Genomic DNA, 18,491 nt, shown 5'->3' on the forward strand with positions numbered 1-18,491 from the left:
CTTGTTGTGCCTTGTGGCTGTGATCTCCCAGGAAAAGGGCGGGAGGAGGAGAGGAACTGGGAGCTGGCAGGGAGGCTTGGCTGTGAAAACTTGCTTCCAGCTCCTGAGGGCTGCCTCCAGTCCTTCCTGTGAGAGACAGAAAATAAATTGCTGCTGTTGAACATTTTATTTGCACTCACAGAATATTCATCTAAGGAGCAAAGAAAGCACCAGAGGAGTGTGATGAGGGCTCGTTTTTTCTTAGCAAGCCAGTAGGAAATAATGCCAGAATCAGACACGGTGGAAGATTTTTGACAACATGGAAATTCCTCTTTGTGCACTGCCAGCTAACTCCAGCTCGGTGCAATTCCTCTCACCTTGAATCAGCAGCAGCTCCTAGAACTGCTGCAATTTCTTAATCAGTGGCTATTCAACATGGCTTCATCAGTGAACCTTTCCATTGTCGACACAGACCAAGTGTAGCCACTAAAAAGCTTTTGTTTCTGCCCTTCTGGAAGAACAGAAAAAGACAAATACTGGCAGAATTTCTGGGCAGTTCCTTTGTTAGTTGGTATCTGTAAATACTTCTGAAAACTGTGGAGTTTTTTTTGAGGGAGTAAAAAGGGTAAATTTTATGCAAAGAGATGTTTTTGATCTGAATCCATTTAAACAGAAAATTAGATTCTTTCCAACTGTCAGAATTTCTGGAATATTTTCCTGAATAGATATTCGGGACTGAAAGTCTAACAAATCTCGTTAGTTTGGGGTAAGTTTAGGTAGAAGTTTGGGGTGAGTAATTTTAGGAAGAAATGAGGTTTTGTCTGAAAGAACAAACACATATATAGATGATGTTCCTTTTGAAGTGGAAGTGTTCTTGAGCCTCTCAAAATGCTTCAGGTCCACATTGTGCTTTGCTGGTTTTAGGTCTTGTTTTCTCTGTCTCCCACTTTCTGCATCAGCAGATGGACACTGTGTCCATGGCATGGCAGTGGCAGATTTTGCACCTCATCTGTTTTTCAGTTTTGAGACAAAACAGGCTGCTTATTTCTGGTGGATGTCCAAAAGGAACATTGATGGATACTGGTAAAACCCAAGCTTTGGATTGGAAAAGTACATCCTCAGTGGAGGTGGAAAACTTTCTCCTGGGAAAGCAGCTGTGTTGTTAAAGTTTGGCACAGCTCCTTGGGGTGTTGTTTGGAGCTGGCAGTAAATCAGGGACCATTTGGGACTAGAAGAGAAGTAAAAACCCCTTTACAGTGATCAGGCAGCCCTTGGAAACTCCACATACAGGTAAAGATTGAGATTAAATTGTCAGTGTAACCATTTGTAAAGCTCTTTGAGTTTGGACTCACTGATCAAGACAGTCAGGGCCGGCTGAAGAGGCCCTGAGACAACGTGGAATTTGACACAAAATAAGGGTTTTTTTCATTGCATTAGAGAATATCAGCTCGCAAGGGAAAAATAATGACAGTTCCAAGTTGTGTTGGAAGGGGAATTTCAAAGATTATTCTGCAGTCTTGCCAATTAAAATAAATGATAAATATTTGCATTCATGGATGCCCTGGAGTCCTTTCTCTAAGAAAGAAAGAAAAGGTAGAACAAGGTTTGGAATTCAGTATTTGTTGAGAAAATAAAGACCTGGGGCTGTGCACAAATACTCACTTAATCCCTGCTGTATTTGTTTCTTTGACACTTCTCTCTGTTACTTCCACTGATGTCTGGTAGATGGCATTAGCGTATAACAAATTTCTGAAGTTCTTTTCTTATTGGAGGGGGTTTATTTTTCATCCATTTTACAGATAATGCTGTCTTTTTCTGGCTAAGCAGTTTTAAAGCATTTTTTCCCCTCAGTGTTTCAGTTATGATTTGACTAAATGCTTATATTATTCAACATGCTTTTTTTCCTCCTCCTTGTGCCATATAATTATTATTTCTTCTAGAGGGCATCAATCACTGAGAAAGAAAAACTTGATATTTTCAGCTGACTCTGAATTTAGAAGCTCTGTTATATTGTGCACTGTTTATACGCAGTGCCATATTTATTTCATATTCTCCTGGCTTAGAAAGGGGAATGGTGCTCTGAAGGGAGAAGAAAAATTTCTTGCACAGAGAGAAAAAAATGCAGATACTCAGAGTAGTAAGTAGATTTGCTTACAGATAGGGTTGAAGGCATATTTGACCACTTTGCAGAGAAAGAAGCTCCATAAATATCTTTTGTCTTTTTTAGTCCATATAAGCATTTTTAGGTAATTTTGTGTGCTCCAAGAAAATTAATAGGACTTCCCTGACAAGGGGACATTTTGCATAGGAAAAAGGTCAGTCCTAGGGATTTTCTTAATCTGGACCAGGAGAAGGAAGTTTCATCCACAAGGAACCTTTGACAACAGGGTTTATGGGTCTGCCAGTAGCTTTATCTTCATCAGTGCTCCCTGGGGAAGACATCTTTTGTGCTGAGGTGTACATATTTGTCCTTGCTTTTAGATTCAAGAAGCAGGTAACATTTTGAGCAAAAGTTTTTGACAAATGCTGGTTGAAAGACATTTGGAGCAGTGGGACAATGCCTTCTGGGTTTTTTTCCCCCCACATTCTCTCCACCATAGAAATAAGACTTATTTCCTTCATAAATAACCAGAAGAATTATTCATAAATAGCAGAAGGGAGAAGTGGAGTGCTGGGGGAACAGTTTTGTGGGCACAGTAATGATTTTAAGCAATCCTCAAGAGGTGTTTGTTTATGAAGATGATCTTTTCCAGATCAGATGTGCTTGATAGCAAAGGACTAAAAAATGATAGAGATATCTTTGAGGTTAATTTTGTATAAAGACTATATAAATGCAAAACATGCTAAGCAGCAGGTTTTATTCAATCTATCTAATTATGAGCAACTAATCAGCATAATTTTCCTGCATTTTCAACCACATTTCCTTGAGATTGAAGTATTTAAGGCAATTATGAAGAAATGCCAACACCTAATTGTGACAAATTTTATCTTTAAGGAATCCTTGGGGTTGTCTTTATATAGAAATGCAAATAACTGGGGACACACAGGGCTAAGCACTCTCTGGGTTCTGGTGAAAGAGGCATTATTGTCGCTGCAGTGAGGAAAGAGGTGGACACAGGTAGCCAGCTTTCTTTTCTTCTCTTTTTATACCTCCTAAAGCATGTTGGTTTAAAGGTGTTTCAGGACCTGCAAGCATTCCTTTCTTTGAAACACAAGGCCACCTTTTGCATCCAGTGGATGAGGGAAGTGCGTGGGTGCATTTCTGTCCTTTTGCTTGCAACAGCCTGTAACTTCCAGCATTAAGGTGTCATTTCTCCTAAGTGGATGCCACCAGGATTCCTCTTGAAGGAAGATGGACTAATTTCACATGAGCATCACCATCTGAAATGTGCTGACCTGCTGTAGCACAGCAACAGGCTTTTGCAGGTGGGGCTGTCCTTGCTGGGGTTTCTCTGCTGTGTTATTTCCCCTCCCTGCCATCCTGTCTTTATGGTGGTCTTCTACTATTATTTGCAGGCAGGTTGTCTTACAGCTGTTATTGCACCTTTCCTTGGGCTCTGTCATCTCTCACAATTACTGAAATAGTGCTGATTGTGGGCTGCTCTCCAGTACAGAAATAGCATGTTGTTGTCATGTAGAGCATTAAAATTCATGGACTGTAGCCTGTCTGTTTCTTGCACTTTCTGGACAGGCCTGTTAACCTTTGAGGATTCGCTGTTCAGATCTTGCTGTACAATAATAAAAACAGGGAAGTGAGAAGGAGCCCTGCTGGGAGAAGGTTTATGTGTTGGGATGATGAACCCATAAAACTCAGTGACTGTTCCAGACCGTGCTCCCAACACGTGTTCCCCCACCTGCTGCCATTCAAGCCTAGGAACCACCTGAGTGATTGAGGTTGCAATAAAGGCTCAGGCTGTGCTCCTGTGCTGCAGGAAGATCAGTCTAACCTCCATGTGGCAGCCAGGATGGAGACTTCAGACTTAGCAGTGCTCCCAGATTTGTGTGAGGATGATGATGATAAATAGCTGCAGGGGGGAAAGGCTTTGCTCAGCAGCGCTGATGTGAACACAGCCCAGTGCTGCTCCTGCCAGATGCTCTGGAACTGAGAAACAATTGCTGCAAAATTCACATCTAACCCCTCTGCTACAATGCACTTTTTGTGATTTAAATATCACACTTCTTAAATGCATGTGTTTATTTTCACAGACAGTTGAGGGTAAATGCTCTGCATTGATTTCTCTTGTGCTGGTCTCCAGTAAGGTGAGGGCTTACAAAAACACCCAGCCATTGATTAGAGCTGTAGAATCACAGAATATCCTGAGTTGTGTGGGACTCACACAAGGATTATCAAGGTCCTGGCCCTGCACAGAACAATCCCCAAAAATCCCACCCTGTGCTGGAGAGCACTGTCCAAACACTCCTGGAGCTCGGGCAGCCTCGGGGCTGTGCCCATTCCCTGGGGAGCCTGGGCAGTGCCCAGCACCCTCTGGGGGAAGAACCCCTCCCTGATGTCCATCCTGAATCTCCCCTGGCACAGCTCCAGCCCTTCCCAGGGTCCTGTCACTGTCTCACAGAGCAGAGATCTGAGCTGTCTCTCAGGAAGAGCTGCAGTCCCTGGGGAGGTCTGACCTCTCCTCTTCTCCAAGCTGACCAAACCTGGTGACCTCAGCTGCCTCTCACAGGGCTTCCCCTCTACAGCCTCGTCTTTGCATTTGGAAGTGGAGTTTGTAGGAAAGGGATTTAATTTCACTTTGCATGTTTCCTGCTCTTGTGGAGGGGGAGTTTACCAGCTTGAGCATGTCCCTAACCCACAGAAATGGAGAAGGCAGGACAGATCTGGAAAATGAGAATAAGGCACAAGGGCACTTATTAAAAAAGTAAAAAAAAAAAAAACAAAAAAACACCCAAATAAAAAACCCCCACAAACTTTTTAAAATTACCAGTTTGTGACTTCATAAACTACAATTGTAAATATAGCTCTGAGTGAGGTATAACATGAAAACTCTTCTCCTCTTTGAGAAGCATCCACATAAACTTTTGACATAACCTGGGGAGAAATGTGGGCAGGTAAAATCCCTCACTTTTTGGGAACATCTCTCTTACCTCTCTGACAGCTACTTTGCCCAAAAAAAAAGTCTGTATGGAAGACAAAAAGCACCTCTCTCTCCTTTCCTCTCCTTGCCCTCTCTCCCTTTGTGATTCTTATTGGATAATAACAAGAAATCCAGGAAGGTATTTTTAGCCTGAGGGAATGGGGAATTTAGGGCAGAAATGATGTTGACATTAATCACAGCAGTGATGAAATTCCACTTCAAAACATACGAATGTGGCAAGGTTTTCCCTGTGTCCTACTAATGAAAAGAAGATCCTGTTGCTGCCAAACCACAGGATGTTTTGCTCACGCAGAGGAGTCACAAAATGAGCCTCTTATTTTTCTGCCATATGGAAATGAGTATTGCAAGAGGAACTTCATGCCATTCCTCTACCTCTGCAGTGAAGATTCCTGCAGCGTGGTGCTGGTGGGGGCTGCTGGGGTTTCTGTGCTCACAAGGAATCCAGCACCATAGCTATGAGGTTGTAGGATAAAGAGACAAAGCCAGGAGCCAAATTGTATGCTGGCTCTGTGGAGAAAGGGACAGGACATTTGATTATCTCTTCTGTACTCTGAAGGGAACAAACATTGTTACAGCCACCTTTAGTGTGACTCTTGGGGTCACAGAGAGATTTGGGAACAGCAGCAGCAGCCCTCTGACACTGCGGTGTGGGTTAAACCTCACCAGCTGCTGAATCAGGTAAATGTTTGCAAGAGGAGAGCAGACCAAGTGCAAATGGTCTCAGCAACTCTCTTGGGTGTTGCAACCTTTATTGATGCTGTTGAACACACAGGAAATCCTCCTAGTCCAGGCTCCAAAACCTGCTAGGGTATATAAGAGCACAAGGAATCCTCTCAGAAACTGAGAGGTAATAGCTACAGAAATAAAGGGATTTCCCAATTAAATGCCTTTTTACCCTTTGTGACGTCCTGCCAATAACTGAAGCAGGAATACTGAGATTGAGAGGCCCTTGAGTGTATCTCTGTAGAGAAATCCAGGTCTGGAATTTTTGCATAGTGGCCTTTTCATGATCCTTGGAGTACACATCCTCACCAATATGCCTCTGCCATACTGACTTCTCTGGCAAAGGTCAGGTGTAATTACTGACATACAAACATGCATTTATTTCTCAAGCCATTGCATCTTTTTTCCTTCCTTCTGACACAATCTCAGTGTAGCTTAATTTTCTAAGGAATTAGCTTTTTAAACCTTCCCCAGTATTCTCTGTTGAAACTCAAAACATGTGAGTATGTGTGTGTTTGATTATATATCAGCACAATCATTCTTTAATGTGCTACAGCTCCAAGTGTCTGCATTCTGTCAGGAGCTGCTTTATGAACAGCACGTGCCTTAGCACCTCTTGCAGAATATAAGCAGAGAGAAAGAATCTGCGAAATTTGACCAAAGATTCCTCACTATTTTGGTTACCAGATCTGTTGTCTCCTTGCTGCTTGTTCCAGAGCAGATGTTGTACATCAGGTTTTAGAATCACAGAATGGTTTGGGTTGGGAGGGACCTTTGGAGGTCATCTGGGCCAATCCCCCTGAAATGAGCAGGGACATCTTCAGCTACATCAGATTGGTCAAAATCCTGTCCAGCACGGCTTTGAAAGTGTGCAGGTACCTCTCTGGGCAGCATGTTCTGGTGCCTCACCACCCTCATTGTACAAAATGTCTTCAGCTATAGCTAGTGTAATCTGGATAGTTTCAGCTTGATGGTGAGAGCCTGATGCTGCCACAGGAGGAGGAGGAGGAGGGCAAGAGTTCTCCTCTGGTCAGATTTATGGGTGAAGGTGACTGCTGCCCATCTCAGGAGTCTCACAGGATCATGCAGAAGTGTTGCTGTCCAGAATGACACCCCAGAGCTCGTTAAAACAGATGGCTCTGTCCTGGGCTGCTGACGGGCTGACAGGCCGCCTCGTTAGTGTTCTGCAAGAGTCCTGCTAATTGCTTGGAGAAAATACAGATCTGCTGCCTACGGAAATTGTTCTGTGGAGCCAAATTTGGGAGCATAGGGTGGTGCTAAACTTTGTGATATAATAGGATACCTAAGTGTAAGTACAAGCAGAGCTTCTTTCTTGACAGTATAAAAATAGTCTGGGTTGGAAAGGGAAAGGCTGTGATGAGCACAGGCTGCTGAACAGCTCTGCCTGACCAGAAACTGCTCTGCATCAAATGTAAGAGTGGCACATCCATACTCAGAGACTCTCCACTACGACAGACCTAGCAGAGAAACTGAAATGTTCCCCCAGAAGATGATTACTGGAGGCTGAGGTGACGATGTGCCGTGGTCAGGGCACATATCTAAGCAAAGCTCAGGGAGCAGCTCTGTGCCTTGAACCTAATTTCTGAAAGAACGGAGCCTGAGGCTGCTCAGATAAGAGTAATGAATTTGGATACTGTTAAGACTTTAATAGTAGAACAATTATTGGCCTTGCCAACTGAATATTTGCTCTTATATCTGTATGGAATTAATCTTTGCAGTGGGTTTTTTTTTTTCCTCTTGCATTTCTTATGCCAGAGGAGTAGAAGCCAGGGACATGGCACATCTTTTTGCCTGGTGACACCCATCCTGCTCCCTTGTCGTGCTGCAAATGAAGAAACCCTATTGTTTGTAAATGAAGACCTTTCTGATTACTGATAAATAACCTCTGGATGGGAAGTATGACACATGCTGGCTGGAAGAACAGGGCTCTGTAATGGTAATATTGCCTTGAAATTGCAGCCCACGTAGTTAGAGAATTATTCAGGATAATTACATTAATGTTGCCAGAGAAATGAAAAGGAACACTTTCCATTCTACCTATTAACGAGCTCTGCTGGCCTTAAATTATTTCTGAGAAGAGCCTGAAAATGGCTGAAATCATCAAAATAATTACGAAGCAGTAGTTGGGGTAGAGGGGTGGGCTGGGTGAGGTCCTGGCTGTGGCTCTATTGGCTGACAGGTAAACACTGCTGCAGCTTTTGTGGGGGAAGGAGAGCGGCACAGAGCTTTAGGGTTGGGAGCACTGCAGGCTGCAAATGGGCTCAGGGAGTCTGCAGGTTTGGACCATAAGGAGAAAAGAGCCCTAAGGAGAAAGGAGCAGGCTGGTCTCAGTGTAGGTGCTGCACAATGTGTGCACAGGGGAGCATGAGCTTGCTGTTGTTCTGGTGTACTGGGTTCTTCCGTCCTCCACCCTCCCTTGCTGACAGCTCTCCTAAGCCTGTGCGGTGGAAGGTGCCTTTGGTGATGACTTTTTGCCACTTTGATCCTTGTCTCATAGCAGCAGCAGAGATGTGAATGTTTCTGAACTCCAGACCCTGAGCAGCAGCTCTCTGAGTCTGGCCTCTCATAAAAGCTCCGTCCTTCTCTTGAACTCCTGTTGTGTTTTTGGCCTTGTGCAAGCAACACTGACTCCTGCCCTGACCTGCTGTTGCCCAGCTCATCTGTAACATTACTATGAAATCAGGAGTTTTTGTTGTGTTTCCTTTGATTTGTTTATGTTATTGCACTGTTTACTAAGTCTGGGATTAATAGAAGGGGAAGATTTAGTACTCAGATCTAAATAACTCAGTGTCATGGGAATCAAGGTCTCCAGGGTCACCTCTGCTGATACTGGAGTTTCTCATCTGCTTGAAATTTAGAGCATCCTTGGAAAGCCTGTCTACAAGCACAGCTCTGTCCCTCTTTCTCTTTAGTCTCCAAGAATTAGCAGATCTTGCATCTCATGACCAGTCCTATATTTATACTTCTTTCTAAAAAGTAGCCATATTTATCTCTGGTGAAGAAACTGGAGCAGTGGGTGAGGACGTAGGGGGATGCAGGCTCTGCAGGTCTGGCTGCTTCCAGCACACAGCCCCGTTCAAACACACACACACACACACATTTCATTTTCTCCCATTTCCTTTTCACTTGTCCGACAAGTCCATCTCAGCCCTGTGTGATTACTGGATGACCTGTGTGCCTTCAGCACTCCAGCACTTAAACAGGGTTTTGCTCCCTGCCATCAAGTCAGACTCACTCCCTGCACACACACACACACACACACAGGGAAGGATTTTCTCCCTTCACTGCAGCATTCCACCCCTACAGCTACTGCCACTCCCTGCACAAGTTTGGGGAGCCCCCTCCTCGTCTCATAGCATTGCCCTCCATCCTCTCTGCATGCTCAGGGCTGGGTGAATCCATCAGGAATGCCAATAGCTGCCTTCCCTCAGCTTGCTGCTCCTGACCCAAAACAGTTAACTTTCTGATCCATCAGCTCCCTTAATTCTGCATTTAAGGAGATGGAGCTGAAATGAGTCTTGGCTTCTCCCTTTGCACACGGGTACTCGAGAGATCTCTTAAAAGGCTCCAAGGCTGAGGGTGATTTAAAATAATAATAATTTGGCAGATTATTTCTTTCAGTTGAGACATTAAAAATATTTAAACATTTATATTTATTCTATTGTGATACTTCGAGAGATTTAGTGGATTTTAAAAGAAGACATTTGGAAGGAAAGCTCAAACCAAGGGATTGCTTAATTATTTCAGATAATAAAATTTTCATTTTTGACTTCTTCCTCCACTCCAGGTGCACCCACACCTGCGTTTACATGCTGATTGTTTCTGCATATTTGGTTTGCCCTGAATTTTTTAGGAAGGTTTGGGGAATGCTTGAGAGAGTTCCTGGAAATCTGCACAGCATGAAAATCTCAAGTTTCATTTTGTATGCAAATAGATATTATTTGTTATATGAAATTAATTATGAATATTGATAATTCCACAGTAAATATTAAATTCCAACTGCCTCTAGAAAATGCTGTCAAAGGTGAGGGCAGGTATAAATGTTAGAGAAGGAACTTTCCTTCCTGTCTTTTGTAGGTCTCTTCATAGCGTAGAAATTCATGGATCCAGGTGGATTGGATCTCCTGCACAAAATGGAAGTCCCTATGTGTTGCAGTCTCCAGCTGCAAAGATACTGAAGCTTTGTGGGGGGTTAATTTGTTTTCATCTTCCCAAAGAGCTCTAGTAGATTTTTTTAATCCTCATAACCCTGCCAGTTCTGAGGAATAATAGCAGTTACACAGATAGTTATGTCGACATCAACTTAAGGTTTATGCTTGCAAGGTTCATATATTTTTGGTCGTGCTGGCACTAATACAAATGATAGCTCAATAACAGAAAAATAGAACAGTCCCGGAGCCACAGTTCTGATGCTTGAAGTGTCTTTAAACCCTGCACCCAAATGAGAAAGAGATAAAAACAACCTACTCAAAGTGGCTTAGCTTGAAGGAGCATTTTATGTGTTACTTGATGACAAAATAGTGAGGCATTAATGCAGTTTACAGTAAGACACCCCTGAAGTTATCAGTGAGGTTGGTGTGATGCCTGACAGATTTAATGTAAATATTTATAGACTTGGCCTACTAATTATGCCAGTGGAAAAAATGCAGTATTAATGCTGTCACCTCCCCATGTCTCTACCTGCCAGCATGCTGCTAGCTCGCATAAATATTCTGAAGATAGAAAGTACATCACATAAACAGAAGAGATCATTTAGATTTTTAATAAGGGATTAAGTTATCTCCAGCAGCGGTTTCCAGCCTGTGGTCCACAGACATATGGGAGGCCTGGGGACTATCCCCCAGGGAAAAATGACAAGTTAAGAGGGGGTTTTATAAGGTATGTAGGAATCTCTCTCTGTGAAATGATTACAGGGGTATGCACCACCTCTGTCAAGTATTTAGGGGTCTGCACAGCGAGGAAAATTTGAAACCCACTGATTTACTGTATTTATGTAAAGAACTGAGTAATCTCAAAGTGCTGTACTGCCATGTTTTAAATGATTGGACTAATGATCCTGCCAGAGCCAGGCTGCCATAAAAAGTCCTGGACCACAAAGCACTAAAGCATGTGCTTAACTCAAAACACACGGCGATCCACTGAAGTTACTGCCTGCCCTATCCATAACTGGTTTGCTGAATAAAAACCACAGGGAAATTTAAGACAGAAGGCACGGACTGCTGTCATCTTGCAAACAGCTCTGCAGATGCCTGATTATCTTGTACAACTGAAAATCTAATTATGTGACTCTGCAGTTCATATTTTTCTGTTTCAGCTTATTTATACCAAGAGACTTTGGTAGGGGCACCTTTGGTTTCAGCTGTTGCTGGTTGCCAACCCAAAGATTATTACTGCGGCTGTGGCAGTTTGTTGAGGAGACTCTGAGCTGCACAGACAGTTCTTCTGATCCACAGGCCTGTGGTTTCTGCTCTGGCACAAGCTGACTCCTCACAAGCTGTGCAAATAGATGTGAAATGCTACCACCAGTGGTTGTGTGTGTGCTCGCCTTTTGTTTGAAAGTCTTGCAAACTGAGGCAGGATGACTGTGTGCTTTCCTCCTGTCCTGTCTTCTGCAGAATAGCATCCTAGTCTGGATCCATCCCCACTGATTGCAGCTTGGGGGCTGGTCCAGGCTGCCCACATCTGGCCTGTGCACTAGGGCAGTGCTGATCTCCCATGTGTGGCTCTGTGCAGGAGGAAAGAAACAGCATTTTGGTAGCAGGGCAAAGTGCAGGCAAGAGCCATGTGTGGTGTGGCCACAGGAGCTCTCAGAGCAGCTTGGATGGATGAACTGCAGGCTTTCCATAGGGGTATCCCACTCACTGCTGGCGGGTGAAAGGCGGATCTCGCATTCCTGTGGGTGAATGATTCCTTGCCATGGACTGAAGCCACAGCCCGTGGAAGGCAGCAGGCTTCCTCTGCCTTGAGAGAGTGCTGGATCAGAGCTCTCTTTACTTCTAATCACCACAACCTTTATCCCTTGTAAACACTTCACCTGCCCACCACACCTCTGCAAACCACAGAACAGAATAACCCCAAAGAAGTGGAGTGCACGGTTTGAAAAGGAGCATTAGGAGGGGAAAATCTCTCTCTCTCTCTTTAAACTGTCTCTTTTCTATATTGTTACCTTGACAACTCTGCTGCTGTGTTTCATCTTTGGTGGGACTTAGCCGTGGTGGAATAAGGGGGACATCCATGTGTGCTTCCAGATCTACTCCAGCTCTGCTTCCCAGGCACATGCCAGGCACAGGGCATCCCCAGCTGCAGAGCCCACGGTTGCTGCCTTGACCCCTGGTGCTGCCTGGAAATGATTACAGATATTAAGAACTGGGACCCGTTCTGATTAAAGGTATAACATTATATCTTTTATTTCTTTTCGTTAAGCCAATGCCAGGGCGGTGTTAATGCTCTTTAAAAAAAGATGCAAGGTGCTTAAAATATTTTGGGTTATAAAGGTTAGGACAGCTGGAAAGCAGAAAGGGATGAAAGTACTCAAAAATAGTTGTATTATTTTTAGTATAAGCAGATACAGGAGTATGTGTCAAGATTAGGATACAGTTCTGAGGTGCTGAACTGAGTCTAGAGATGCTAAAAATATGCTTTCTTTTCTCATAGTTTTAGAAGAGACAGAGGCAAAGGTAAGGGGAGAGTAGTGGTGAACTGAAAATTTATCGCCTGTGCTTCCCTGCTTGTTGGGATTTGGCAAAGCTGGCTGTTCACCTGGGTGCCCATGACACTGGCAAAGCACAGGAGGCAGGGTGAGGTGTTATCAGTTGGAATGGGATCCCTCCCACCCCATTTTTCCTTCTCCCAAAGAAAATCTCCACCAGCATAATCCCTTTATTCCTTTTAACTGAAATGGCAGCGGAGGCAAGGCAGGCAGGCTCCGGGGCTGGGTGCGGACGGGGGTGTCTGTGTCTGAATGTGTGCAGGGAGAAGGGGGCTTTTAATGCAAAACACATGTGTTTTCAATTGCTTGCTGGAGCCAGCCCAGTAGCTGTAACTTGGCCTGACAAAGCCTTATTGAAGTACAGACAGTGTGGTTTCAAAGCAGTTAGAAAAAGAACGGGAATGCTGTTCAGGAAATTCTTCAGGCATGGGCAGGGACTTGGCTGCAGTTCTGCTGTTGGAAAATCTGACAGGGGCAGCTCATGAGCACAGGCCAGGCCTCGTGCTGCTCTGAACGCTGAGCTGCATCTTCCCCAGTCTCCTGCACCCTCCGGGCGTTCATCCATCCCAAGGGAGAGGTAAGAGCTGCCCGCTCCGTCCCGCCAGCGCCGCGCGGATTTGCCTTCTTTTGTGCCTCTGCAAAGGGGCTTCTTGCTTTCACGCTGCTGCTTAGAGCAAAAAAAAAGAGTGAAGAATGGGAAGTTGTGGCATATTTGTGAAGGGTTGGGAGCAGTCTGAGGCTGGGTGGTGGTTTCTGGCTAAATTTGTGTCGATAGTAGAGCTGCAGGCAAAGCGACGCCCGCGCCGCGTCTCTGGCTGAGGGAATGCTGCACCCAAATGATCCCCAACTTTTTCGTTTTGGGGAGCAAGTGTGTGTATAACCCGAAGCTACAGAAAGGTTGGCTCTGCACCATGTGTCTCTCAGGTAGTTGGATGAAAAGTGCGACTCGGTTACAGTAAATACGTTTATAAGTGCATTGTATTGTGGTTGTTTAATGAGTTGAAAGCATGTTTGTCTGGGGGTTGTTTGCCAATTCCTGGTACAGCGAGCTTATGAAGAGAGGCAGCAACTCAGTAATAATCACTGCCTTGTGATTTGTCTGCATTTTTTTTTCCCTGTATCTTATAAAGCATGAGCAAACTGCAACAGACAGCACGGTCAGAAGCCACGTAGAGAAGATTAGGAGGGAAAACATTAATTTAGGGGCTGTTCTATCTGCAACTTCTCTTCCGATTTGCGTTTCTTTTCCCAAATAACTGAAGAATTTCATTTATGATGAAAAGCTCACTCCCTCTTTAGGGACCTGCCAGATTTAGGCAATGTTCTCTCATCCTTTTAGTTGCAGCATGAAAGCTTGTCTTGCCTTTGCAGAGATATCAGCACCTTATATGGCAGGCTTGGGCTCGGGATTCGGGAGCGCGCGTTCGTCAAGGGATGGAGGTGTCAGGAGGAGTCTGCCTCGCGTCGCCTCACAAACTTCCTTGCCTCTGCCACTGCCTCTGCCTTGGATTTTCAGAGCAGTGTTATTTGATGTGTTGAAAATGGTTTTTTAGCTGTGTTTTATGGTGGTGGTGGTGTTGTTTTTTATTTCCTTTCAACAAGGAATGAATTAAGGGTATCAAATGATACGATGGGACGGTGCTAAGAATCTCTGACTCGTTCAAGGGAGCAGACACAGTTTGCTTTGCCTGCATCCAGCAGGGTTCAAACAGTCACTCATCTTGGCAACCCAAAAATTCAGGGACAAGGGGCGCTTCCCCATCAGAGGGCAACAGATCCAGAATGTGGCAAGACCAGAGCTTTCTCCCAGTAATTCTGCTGAAGAGTGTTGAGTTTGTTGGAGCCAAATGAAGACGCTGTGGGTTTGGAGTGCAGCAAGGACATCCTACAGGAGACATGGATGTACTGTGGCTTCTGGAGGCTGATGTGGGGCAAAGGGAATGAGAGGAAGGACAGAGATGAGCTGTGAAAGGGGAAGACATATGAGGGAAATAAAGAGGCTTGATAAATTTGAAATTTGCTTTGCATAAAATATACCTGCAGTGAAAATGCTGTGTTAAATGAAAGTCTTATGTGATCTGGAACTTCTTGAACCTTCACAGGCTGCCATCTTACCCTGCAGACTTGGATCTCATTGTTTTTCTCAGCAGCTGTTAGTTTAGGCAACCAGTCAGCCTATTATCTTCTTCAGTGCTAGCTATAAAAAACTAAATAACATTCAAGTTCCTGCCTCTGATCATGCAGCATGCCACCTCCCAAATCTGATTGTCAGCTTTGAAGAGCCAGAGGAATGAAGAGGCTGGAATATGTCCATCTTTTCCAGCAGCAGCCAGGGCCGTGGGAGCTGGTGTTTCCTCCCTACCTTTGGCAGCTCCTCCTGAGCCTCCTCAGTGACCTTTGTGCAGCTCCACCTGGGTCAAGCATTCAAGATTTGAATCCAGGAGGGCTGAAGAATGTGAATGTGTGGGCAGAGTGGACAGAGCCTCTTGATTTTGGAAGCAGATAGATAGGAGATCCATTAGCACACCCTAATATGTCCCTTCTCCTGGTCCTTCCCAGCAGCAGACCAGAAAGAGAGTGAGTCTGTGCAAAAGAGCAAATGGAATTGCACAGAAGGCACATCATGTGGAGGGAAGATGGAAGATGCAGCAGAACAAGTTTTAACTTGTGTGAGCAGGAACACTGCAGAGACTGCACCCTGGATCCTGGCACATGCTCAAGCCCACAGTTCTCAATTTGTGCCGTGCTGCTTGGGTTCCAGCCGTATAAATCCATATTATGATCCTGCTTTGCACATTCCTACAAGCCATCTCTCTTTTCTTGGTGCTGTGGGGTGAGAGTGTGTTGGGGCAGGAGTCTGCAAAGTGTCACCTCCTGTGGCTTGCTCTCTGATTCAAGCTCAGTTGATTATATCCCTCTTGCTGTTCCCACAGCCTCCTGCAGTCACACCTGCTGCCGGCTATTTTGGTGTAGTTCTCATATTTGTGCATCCTGCTTTGAGACACTCTGGTGGGAAAGAGCTTTTCTAAACTTGGCACCGATGGACAGAGGCTGTGAGTGCTTCACATCATCTGAGGGGTGCAAAGGAAGCAGCGTGTGAATGCAGCAAAGCTGGTGTGGTGTTTGCATGCAGCATGAATTTTTTACCTCAAATCGTGGGGCATTTTTTGAAAGACATTCTCTGTTGACTAGCTTGATACATTAAAGGACTCACTGCAGAGACTCTTCCTTGCTAGCTTTCCATTTTCTTCTTAATTCTGAAAAAATGTATTGAGACAAGCTGACTATCAAGGAAAAAGTGTAAAATTTAAAAGAGGCTGTCATAAATAAAAAAGCAGACATGTTTCTGTCCTTCTCCAAGAAGAGAAGCAGTAGTGACATCACATTGCTCACAGATTCTTGCAGTGTAATAAAAAATCACTTTTGGCTTAGGAAAGACAATTCAGAGATGGAGCTGCTTGTTACTTTGGTTTGTTCTGGCAAATTCCAATAGGTTTAGAGTTTCATTGTGAGTGCTCTTTGAATTCAGAGAAGGGACAGGACAGTCCCATTGTTCAGCTTTTGGTTGAGTCCATCTGCTCCAAGCTATTGGTTTATAAACTGAGGTTCTTGCAGTGCACTTATCCTCAAGCACATTTGTTGTCGAAGTGCTGCCAGCCCAAACAGCTGGGGAAATTACAAGAGCTTTCAAGAAGTTAGAGGTGGGGAGTAGCCTGAGGGGTCTGAATGAGATGCTTTACCAGGATATGAATCCCCAAGGTCTCCCCAGCTGCCTGTGTTGAGTCCATTTTCCACAAAATGCAAGAGAAGAGAAAGGTGTTTTCCACTGGACTGGGCAGAGTGTGCCCTGATGGAGTACAGATCAAAAAAAGCTTGTTGATGTGCTTATGTTTGCCAGAATCAGGCCAGATGTTTGACTAACACTTTGTGGTGTACCCCACTGAAAGAGACTCCTCATAAAAGAAAAGAACATTCCTTAGGATGTTTCCTTTTACCTTTTGTCTCTCTGGCCATGTATCAGCAGTGATACCTGGGAAATGGGCATTGAGTGGTGATGGTGTTCCCAACTCAGGGAAGAGCTGCTCCTCATGTGGAGGGATAGGCACTGTTGACAGAAATAGAGGGACAAGCAGTCAGCAAATATTTAAGCTTTGGGGACACCAACAACAGTCACAGAGCCAAGTTCATGGCTTAGACAGTCCTGGAGAAAAGTGCTATGAGACTTAACTATCGCAGCAATATTTCATCACGTGGGCTATTCCCCAATACCCAGCCCTTGCTGGCCATGCTGCAAGTAAGAAGTCATTTTCCAGAGCCTGATCCTTTTTATGGAGACCCAGGTTGTGGTCTGACCCATGTCAATGGCCATAAATCAATTTTGGGTCATGCTGCTGGTGGATTAATGGACCTGGGGGTGTCAGACTTGAGAGACTTTTATGGGGAGCGGAGACGGAAAATGTCTTGTTGATAGATGGCTCAAAACACTCTTCTTCACGCCAGATTTTGTTCTCAGTCACACTCCAGAAATGTCTGTTCTTTTGAACCTGGTGGATACTGTGCACTTAAAAGAGAGAGAAATTAAAGAGGATGAATCTGCAGAGCATTTACAGCTAGTGAATACAAGTGCAATGCCTTCCAGTGATATGGCAGAGAGCACCTCTGAAGGTTTTTAGGGCTTTTTTTTCCTCATTTCAGCCCAAAAGGAAAGGTTTTTGTTTCAGAAAACAAAGAGAAAGAGAAGAGGATGTTGGTGATACGGACACAAAGAGGGGGCAGATGTGGGAGATGTAGGTCCAAGACCAGAGAGAATTTGAACCCCTCTCTCATCTCTGGAAATGTGTTCCCATCACCATGCTGCAGGTCAGCCTGGGGTCAGATGCTGCTGGTTTTTCTGATGAGGCTGTTACACCTCAGTTATAGGCAGGCAGCCTGGGAGGGGAGATGCTGTGTTGGCTGTGCAAGGTGCTGGGCCATTCCTGCTGCAATGAGCTGATTCCATGAGGTCCAGGACACTTCCAGCAGCAAATTTCAAGAGGCCCCATAAGACAGAAGCTGTTTTCCCAGCTTACATCCTCTTGCAGCTTTAAATTGTTCTGTTATTAAACATACATCCTTCAAGTGCTGATCAAAGAAACCCCCACAGCAGAGAAACATTATTGATTCCTTATGTAAAACCTCTCCCTACTCATGGCCCTCCCTGAGCCTACAAAGGCAGCGTGGCCAGGAATGTTACAGTGCCGGTGTTTATGTGGGAAAGGTGTAAATTCATCCCTGTGCATGTAAAATACTTTTCTGCCTGAGGAATTGGTAATGTGGGTTGCGCGCCCTGAGTGAGGAACTTGCTGCCAAGAAGGACTTGCTGGAAGGAGGGAGGGAGGCATGGAGCAAAGATTTGCCCTAACTGGTGAGGTCTGGTGTCAATTTTGGAAGCTCAGAACCAGTTCTGCTTTCTGGTGCCTTTCAGCTGAGTCTGGTTTAGCTCTGCTGAAGCAAAGTGCAGAAGCTTTGCAGAAACACTCTGTGAGCAGCCTGTGCAGATCAGCAGGCAGGGTGACAGGGCTCTTCCAGTGGTCTTAAAAAAAACAATAAATCTCTCTTGTCATGGGCCATATCTCTAAGGTATGCTGAAGCAAGAGGATGAATAGCTTTTCTAAGTGGACTGGATTTTGTCTCAGGCCCCCAGCAATGCCTGTTTGCAGTGTTGGTGTATATAAGGACTCAGTGTACAGCTTTTATGCAAAAACTTACTACTTTTTTTTTGCAGAACCAAGAACTCCTTGGTGAAATACCCACATTCCAGGCTGTATTTTTTTTTGGTCATAGTCACATTGTCTGTAGCTAAATTACAAAGATTTGGCTGCTGCATTTTTTTTTGTTGTAGGTGGGATTGTTCATGCAGTGGTGGTGACCCAGTGCTGTGCACATGTGTCCTTTAAGCCCTTTCA

General features: G+C 44.6%; 1 protein-coding gene across 14 annotated transcripts in view; it reads left to right on the plus strand.

Moving 5' to 3' along the window:
• Positions 1–18,491, plus strand: part of SGCD (sarcoglycan delta) — a 308,234-nt gene that overhangs the window by 168,304 nt on the left and 121,439 nt on the right. For 2 of the 14 annotated variants that reach the window (XM_038150504.1, XM_038150511.1), the window contains exon 1: positions 13,001–13,123. The exons of 11 other annotated variants lie outside the window; for them this stretch is intronic. The gene's annotated coding sequence lies outside the window, so the exon portion shown is untranslated. Of the gene's footprint in view, positions 1–12,202; positions 12,226–13,000; positions 13,124–18,491 lie in introns of those variants that run through there. One more of the 14 variants, XM_038150507.1, reaches the window with a different exon arrangement.

This window comes from Motacilla alba, chromosome 13 (genome assembly GCF_015832195.1).
Source record: "Motacilla alba alba isolate MOTALB_02 chromosome 13, Motacilla_alba_V1.0_pri, whole genome shotgun sequence".
Taxonomy (NCBI): Eukaryota; Metazoa; Chordata; class Aves; order Passeriformes; family Motacillidae; genus Motacilla; species Motacilla alba.